Genomic DNA, 9,423 nt, shown 5'->3' on the forward strand with positions numbered 1-9,423 from the left:
TGGGGTTGGGAGATGAGGGAGTGTGTTTATTTCCAATCAACACTACAAGCAAGCATCCTAATATACCAACCTATCCCACTATAATCAACCGAGCTGATAGAACTGGAGCTGAACTGGCAGTGCGGTGTACACAGCTTTGTCAAGCTTTCCTGCATTGCAACGCCCGCTTGTTGGTTAGATTGAGTATAGCAGGTGCATTGATTGCATTGCCACAGTAGTAGTGAGTGTCCTAATAACTTGCATTAGCGTAAATGAATATGCAAATAAGATTATTCTGCAAGCAAGGATCATTATTTTCTCCTCTGAGGATTTAATATACACAATACTCTTAAGACATACTCAGAAAACAGCGTTCGTATGCATAAATGCCAAGATGTGAGACAGACAGACAACACATATGATGGCACATTTTACACAAGTCGCGACTTTTCTTCGTACTGTGACGTACATACGATATGCAGTGGATTATCGAAAGGAAAACAAAACTATCGTAAGGTCTTGGTTCAGTCAAGTCCGGCATACATTCCAACAGAGAAGTCTGCCATTTTACTGATGAATTAAAAATAAAATAAAATTACAAGATGGAAAAAACAAACAATCGTTCGCAATGAGATCAATATAATGCATTTAGAAAATACTAAAGATGGGTGAATTTCCATTTCACGCCAACTGCATCATTGCCTTTTGATTTACATGTTTAACCCTCTGGGGACTAAGCCCTTTTTGGTCCGTTTTCTCTATTTTTACATTTGGGCTTATAAACCATATGTAATGGAGATGGAATACTATGTGTTTGGTATACATGGATTCAGAAGACCCTAAGCTAACATAAGCATGCATGTAATGTGTTTATAAAGGAAGTATGAGTGAAAAATGTACAATAAACTAGAGAATTTCCAAAACGGAAATGAGATTTTTGTCATTTATTATTGAAAATCATACATCACACAAAACTAGTGAACAGTTTTTTAACAAAAAATATATTTGTCAAAGCCTTTGCTTGACAGACATGTGTAATTGTTAAATAAAATGTGTAAAGAACAATGAAAAATGTAACTTTATTTACAAATAGTCCCAGGCGTTTTTCTTAGAATTTTCTAAGCAATGCTTTCTCCTCGTCACTCTCCAGTAATTGTTGCAGAGTTTGTTCCACCGTAAATCGTTTACTGCATGCCATCATAAAAGTGCTAAAACAATAAATAATGCTATAATTGTATGTATATAAAAATATATATATTATAATTGTTCTGTCTCTCTCTCATATTTCTCTGATAATCCGCTCCGTAAGCCTCCGTTCGCTCTCTCTCCTTCTCTCCATTCAAAGCTGTTTGCGTCATATCCCTAACTATATAGTACCACCCCTTGCAAGGCTACAGAGTCCTCTGATTTGCTAGATACATCATGGTAACCTTCCTCTGATTGGGTAAGAAAAATATTTCTCCATCGGCAATTTTTCCATTGGTTGTTGCTTGTGGAATCTGCCAAACAACATCGATTTCATTGGCCTTTTACATTATGGTATTGCGCAACAAGGAAGTGTGTATATTTACAAGCCGGGTAAGTTATCACTGTTTTCAGCGGAATCTGAGGAAGACGGTAAAAAAGACCGCACCTCTCTATCATTAATAGTTTTTAAGATATTTACACATTTGTAAAAGTATGCCATTTTGGGCGGTTTCGCCCAATCCGTCCCCAGAGGGTTAAGGAGATATTATATGAACACAGAACAGGTCTTAGCATCAATATATGAGGTCATATGAGGGTGGGGATCCACTAAAACATGTATCTGACTTGTTAAAGCCTTGGTTGTGCCTAACAACACTCTTTAGTTGTGACTATTCACAATATCGCACTCCCTCTCATGCCTTATGGCGTCATTTTCATCTGAATCACATCAAAATTGTGCACAATATATCAAAGCACATTTACGTGCGATTGTAAGGTTTATATCCATGGCTTTTTACCATGTCTATGTCTGAGCTGGGGGAGGGGACACATCCGTGCTGTAGGTATTGTGGCCGCGGCCCGTGTCTGTAGGGGGGACTTGAGGCTTCAGAGCGAATCAATGCGTTTGAACTGAGGGATTGCAGCGGATAGGCAGCGCATAGCCAGCTGGAGCACGCACACCCACGCACACATGCATGCTGTCAGCCCGCCGCTCCCTCTCTCCCTTCACTGTCACCACCTTTCTTTCATGCAGACAGGACCGAGAAAGAGAGCATTTTAATGGAGGTCTCATCTGAGCTCTCTGAGGTGTTAGCAATGGTCAGTGAGATAGACAGAGAGAGGAGGCACCTATGACAACTGATGAAAAGGCTTCTCTCTTTTCCGATCTATTCTCAATGGAGGAATGCATATCTCTCGCACACAAGTCCTTTCTTTCACCTCATATGTATGCAAATCAAGCATCCTATGCAAATGGGACAGGCAGGCGAGGAAAGGGGGCTTTCAAACCTGCTGTGCCTCCAGCTTCCAATCAGTTATTCATGACGCACACGGCGGAGTGCACCTGAATCCACGGGTGAATGGAAACCCTGCTGCAGTTCCGCAGTCGGCGCCACGCCGCTCACCTCGTCGAACCGGCGATGATCGGCGTAGCTTCTGCCAGTCTTTGCATTAGTTGCTGGCATCTGCATCTGCTCCACGCCCTACAGCGGCACCATTGTCGCACCGCGGCCCTGAACTTCCTGCGTGTGATGTTAAGCTGCTTTCTCAGGCACGGCTGTTTGCGCCTTCTGGTGAGAGACTTAGCAGGCCGACGGCATCATTTGCTTTCACGCTTCAGAGCCACAACTCCCCCCACCCACCACCTCTACCTCTCTCTCTCTCTTTCTCTCTCTCTCTCGCATATGCGAGGATGGGGATCTTGTGAGGGAGAGAGTGTGTTCTCCTGCCTCAAAGCTCTAAGCTGTCAGAGAATGTGTGTGTAGACGTGACTCTTGCGTGGCGCCGTGTCAAAGCGCCCAACACAGGCGAATGCCAATGCCGTTAAGAGACCTTCATCTGAGCTGTATTCACAAGACCAGATTTGCATGGTCTGAATACACACATTTTGTGTATTCACTACTTGATCTGAATACACATATTTTTGTTGTGAATTAAAAGCCTGGTTCACCACCCCAAAAAAATGGAAATTCTGTCATCATTTACTCACCTTCATGTCATTTCAAAGACTTTATCACAAAATGAGATCATTTGAAGAATGTTCACGCTGCTCTTTTCCAATGAAAGCATACAATAACGGAACGTGCCATGTTTGAATATGCAGGAAAGCGAATGGTTATCAGTTATATCAAATACATTTTTGGTCTTTGCCACATGCTAAGGTGTTAAATGGCTTCGGAAGAGCTTCATGATCCCTAGTCATGCAATGCCTTTGTTTTATGGAGAAGAGCAACGTGAACATTCCTTTTGGGCTTTCTTTTCTAACCTGTCTCGTTTTTGTTCCATGGGCAAAAGAATGTCGCACTTGGTTTTGAATGAACTGAGAGTAAATGATGACAAAAATTATCATTCCTGTAACCATTCGAAGCACCAAGACGTGCATCATGAAAGTCACGCATAAATAATAATGTGAAGACAGTTACTGATTGTTGCTTGGGGTAAAAATACCTACAGATTGATGGTACTTCTCCAAGGAGACTCAGCTGTGATGATCTACTGGTAAAAACACCCAAACAGCAGTGAGTCAGGAGGCTGCAAGCCATACACTGAGCCGCTGAGTTAATATCCTAAAACAACCTGTCATGCACCACACACACATTTATCACCTAGAACACATGTATGTGCAGAGACAGCCCTAGAACAAACTACTACACACAAGCACACAACCCTCCCCTGAACACAAACAGGCATTCAAACACACTTCATCTCAGCCACAAACCCTCACAGCCGCTATTGGTATTTGGTAGAGTTGACAAAAATTACAGTGAAATCTCCAAAGCAGCTAGACTAAGGCCTGAAACAAACTTCACACAAATAAGCAAATTCGATTTCATACTTTATTGAATTGCAGAATGCGTCAGAGCACAATTTCTAAAATGCAAGTAGCCATTGCATTCTCATCATTGCCACAAGGGGCACTGTTGCAGGTCTTTGTAAAATATCTCAAACAACAAAGCAAGTTATGCTCACAAACTCTTGAAGTGTCTGGTTTAATGTTATATTATTCTGTTTTTCTTTCAAAGCTCAAATTTGAGAAAACACTTTTTTTGTGATGATGTAAGGGTGAAAAACAAGCAAGGCTCACTTTTTGAATGGGTCTTGAAATGCTTGAGGGAGGTTTTACACAACAGGGTAGGGTTGCACCAGCCGTTCATAAGTTCTTTCTTAAGATGGTCCACACTAGAGGCTTAGTAACTACTAGCCAGTTTGTAACTAACTATGTACTTTATTCCGTTGCACCATTTGTTCTTAAGGCAGAGTGTAGCTAGTAGTAATGCGTAGTCACATAATATTACGTTTACCCTCAATTATCCAATAGCAACCTTCAAATACGTGAGCAGAAGTTGTGTTGAAATGCTGTGAATTTCAGTTTATCCTTCACTCTAACTTCTTTTCCCTCCCGTTACTAACGGTAAAAATAAGTTTCCTTTAAAGGGATAGTTCGGCCAAAAATGATATTCAACACATGCATTACTCACCCTCAAGCCGTTCGAGATGCATATGTCAATCTTGTTTCAGACGAACACATTTTCAGTTATTTTAGAAAATGTCTTAGACATTTTCTAAAATAACTGAATTTTAGAAAATGTCTTAGACATTTTCTAAAATAACTGAAAATGTGTTCGTTTGAAACAAGATTGACATATGCATCTCGAACGTCTTGAGGGTGAGTAATCCATGTGTTAAATATCATTTTTGGCCGAACTATCCCTTTAAATACGATACTTAATCATGGATAACATAAGCGTTTTTATATGTAAATAACATCCAGAAACTGTATTTGAAACTAAATTTATAAGGATAAATAAATAAGAAATGACATAAGAAATGACATTTATTGATTATGACTGATTTTATTTGGCATGCACAACACGGACCGATGGGACAGATGCACACAGCGGCGCGCTGTTTAGGACGGGTTCGTGTTAAAGAGCCGCTAACAAAGTAATCTTTTCACACAATGTTCTGCAAGTGTAAATGTCAGAATTATCATATACAGTATGTCTAAAGAATTGAAGTCTGTCAGGTAAAAGAAGTTATCATTGATGCAGTTCAGTCTGTCTGCTATTTCATTCCAACCGTTACTCCTGATCGGAGGCTTTCATAAATATTTAGTTCATACGTAGAGTTGTGCTTTAACTAAGTTTAATGGTGCAAAGCGAAAATATTTAGTAGTGCGTAAGTTGTAACTTAGTGTCCATTTGCATCAAAACTAGGCTAAGTTGATATTTACGCTTAGTTGGTGCAACCGGCCCCCGCTGTCAGATGTCAGATCAGTGACATCAATTATATTTCTTAATACAGATCACCGCGCGCACACACACACATTTATGCACATGAAATTTTGAAGATGTTTATGAGATCTGTTGGTGAAAGAGAGAGAATACTTGCACAAGGACTGCGTTAAAAGGGTATAGAGGGCGGCAGAATGAGACAGGCAGATGCGAGACAGAGAACTGGAGTGCTATTGTGTAGACTTCACCCAGGTGCAGGGCACATCGAGTCAGACAGAAGCCACAGCTGACTGCTCCATTTTCCAAGCAGCACGGACACCACTGTCCTCTATCCACTCAAAAGAGGAGAGAGAGAAAGAGACATTTTCCCAGCAGGAGGACATGACCTTCAGTCTATCCCTGCACCCAGGCCCTTTATCTCGGAGTCGAAAAACACAGCCCTCTTTAAACCATGGCGCTTCGCTCAATTACGTTGCAGGTAATTTGTGTGGTATTGGGAATTAAAGTTTAATTAGGGCGACTGGAGTAATTTGGGCCTGGGTTTAATATAATCACGGTGAACTGGCTGCTTGTGAAGTGCCCTGATGTCAGGCTGAGGTAGATGAGATCCAATGCCGCTTTTCATCAACAAAGAACAAAGAATCCCGTCTCCCCCAGCCCTCTGCTGGCTTGGCTGAGATCCACCGGCACATTTTCACTCACCCATCCCTGTCCACACTCCCCCACCACACACCCCTAGCAAACAGCGGCGCAGAAGGTTTGGACAGAGACGGCAAGAGAAAAGGAAGACAAGAGAATTAAAAAGAGTGTGAAATAAATATGCCAAAGCCAGCACGTCCCTTTGTCTTAGACCTCATTCGCAAAGCCATGGACTCTCTGAGCATCAGAGAAAGCATTTCTGACAGAGCAATCGAATCTGTGGACACTTTTCAAAGAGCAAATCCTCTCCTCCACCACCCACCCCAGGCTCGGCAGGATAGAACGGCTTGTGCGCTCTGTCAAAGAGCATGTTGTTGCGTGGATGTGTGCATTTGCGTTCAGAAGGAAGTAAACACAGAGGCGTGTGGAGGAGGCGGTCAGCATTAGGGTCTAAAAGAAGCCAAACAATAGATCCCAAACAGGATTCTATAAGACATTGTGAGCCTCGTCCCAGAGTCAATTTGATTCCACTAGACGAGGATGCCAAAAAGAAAAGAGGGGGGAGAGAAATCAATGACAAAAGTGGCTGGCAATAACAATCTCCATTCCATATTCAACCATCCATCCCATCCTTGTCTTCTATCTCATTCCCACTTTGCCTGCAGTCTATCCCTTCACCCTGCTCTGATTTCATCCATACTGTCAGTGGATTGCTGAATGAGAGGCTTTTAGTGTCAGCCCATCTGGACTTTCAGAGCTAGAAAATTCCCCTGCTCATTCCTCAGGTAACAGGATGGTGGTTGATAAGGCAGAGAGTTGGGATGACATACATGGAGAATGAATAGACCGGTAACATCAAGGGCACCTTCCAAGAATCGCCCGAGGTTCAGTCGCAAAATAAAAAAAGACAGGCACAACTCTGCTACCCCCCAAACTTTGTCACGTATACTTCAATTTGTTTTCACCCATTTCTTCTTTTCTCCTTTAATTGTATTATAATGTCCTTTATTTCACATCCTTGACATGGCAACCTTGAATTGCAGCCAGTTCCATCACTCATCCTGCATTTACACCAACCTTAGAGCCAGAGCCAAGTGAGAGTCCATGTCAGCTGTCATTGCTGGAGAAGAGCGGCACTCTTTCTGACGGTTCTCTCTCCGAGGGGTGTGAGCCGAAATTAAGATATGCTACGCAAAATAGTTAAAATTGGCAAAATCTTGTGGCCTAGCTTCAGGGAAGTTCTGATATTTTGCTCAGACAGAGTACCATGACTGATATGTCCTTCCACTAAAACCACCTGTCTGACGATTATGGCAGGGAGGTAAACAGTGGGCTGATAGAAATTAAAGAGTAGAAAGCTGCCCCAAGGAAAATGCGATGGGAGTAACACATAATGGGCTGAGGTGTGTGGAGAAACATCGACTCTGTCTCAAAATGACCAAATGTAAATTCTGCATTTTGGGACATCATAGGCATGGTCACTGTGATTTTGCCAAGTAAGGCATGTTCCCGGATCAACATATTTCGTTGATCCGGGAACAACATTCCTGTCTGAAAATTTAGTCCTAACCTTATCCCAACCCCTAAAACTAACCCTACCCATAACATATCCCTAAAACCAGAGGGAAATGATAGGTGAATAACATTGATGTAGAAGCACCTAACCCTGGTTGCAAGCCTAAACTTGACAAACGGTAAAATGTGATTGGTTGATTTGAATGTTGTTCCAGGATCAACAAAGATGTTGATATAGGTACATGTTGTACTTGGTGAAATCATGCTCATCTTACAGTTCCAGAGAAAGCTCTATACCTAAACGGCATTTTTCACCATACAATTTGGTCAGCAGAGGTAGTGAGTTGTCTATGCAAACAACGTGTTTGGGCATCATAGCCTCATGCCAAATATTTTGGCATCAAAAGGTGCACGTACTGAGCTGAGCTAAGTAGCAGCCTTCGAGACAGCATTTTTGGGAATCATAGAAACACTGAGCCCCAATATGTGTCTAGGTAGGCAGCTTACTTGGTTTTGAACCATGGCCTTTGTCTGTCACCACTCTGCAGCCCCTGAATGCAACAACACACAGCGTCGTCTCAAGGTCACAGCCAGCGTGTCCTCCGCTTCAGGGTAGAAAGGTTAATCTGTAGTTAAGGTGGAGCCAAAAATTGGACTGAGCAGGGGTGTGGTGCAGAGATATGAAACAGAAAGAAAAGATGTGTGAAAGAGATATCGGTAGCGTGAGTGACACTGCGACCGCTTCGCATCATAAATTAGCCGAGCTGAAGAGGCACAGAACAGGAACAAGCGCAAAGTGGCGTGCCTCACAGGGAGAAATAAATGACTGTGCCCTTATTGAGCGCAGCAAGGCATATAGCATTTCAGGCCAGTAATGTCATTGTGCCTTTGTACCAGCATTATTGATGAAGTCTGTCTCAAAGAAAATAATCCCTCGGCACGCCAGCATTTGAGACTTCTCATTCCGTCTGAAAGATCAATGTAAGCGATCTTCGGGACGGAAAATGCACTGGGAGAACGAAACGCAGCGAGCGTGAGTGCGGGCTGGGGTGTCGAGAGAGTGGCCACAGCGGAGCGCTACAGCCGAGAGAGGCTGAGATCAAAGCTGAGCGCTGCTTCACTGGAGCGCAGCACTGGGAGACTAGAGTCTCACCTGCCGCAAAACCTCCCTCTCCCTGCATCTGCTGCATCTCACCCCTCTGCTCTGCTAATGCCCTCTCATGCACACGCAGACCTGCCGAGGAATATCAATCAGCCCCGCACCCTAATTTAAAACAGCTCTTTCTTTCAAAATGTAGAGTCGCAATTCCCCAGATAATACTATGTGCCTGGTTATATGCGCACATACCGGCAGTAGCTGTATCGGTCGTTCTCTGCATCTGAGAATAGAGAGATGTTGTGCGCCATCAGCAGTCGGCATTTATGTTCCTTTAGTCTGCCACAAAGCAGCTTAAAGCCTATCGTGCTGGTGCAAACATGCACTTCAATCTTATTTAGGTTTTATTCGGGCATTAGGGCTCTCGGAGAGGAGCTTTAGACTTGATTTACCTGCGCACCAACACCACACATCTTTCGCTTAGTATCACACACTCTAATGCACGGACAAAAAAAATCGATCACAGGGAGAGGGCTCTCACTATGCCTTACCCAGCACCGTCTCTGAACAGCTCTCATTTCAGACCCCTGAGGTGTGATGCCTTGGGCACCGCTGGCACAGATGAAATGGGCACCAGGCACCTCACTGCAGGGAGGGCAGGTTTGCTTTTTCACTCCTCTTAGCGTCGTCATGCCAACGGTGGCAGGTTTTAGCATTTAAAGGGCACTCTCTGCAGCCTCGTAATAGAAGAAGCAGTAAAGAGTATTCTGGGGG

This window comes from Rhinichthys klamathensis, unplaced genomic scaffold, assembly GCF_029890125.1.
Source record: "Rhinichthys klamathensis goyatoka isolate OS25496 unplaced genomic scaffold, OSU_Roscu_1.1 h1tg000004l_1, whole genome shotgun sequence".
NCBI classification, from domain to species: Eukaryota; Metazoa; Chordata; class Actinopteri; order Cypriniformes; family Leuciscidae; genus Rhinichthys; species Rhinichthys klamathensis.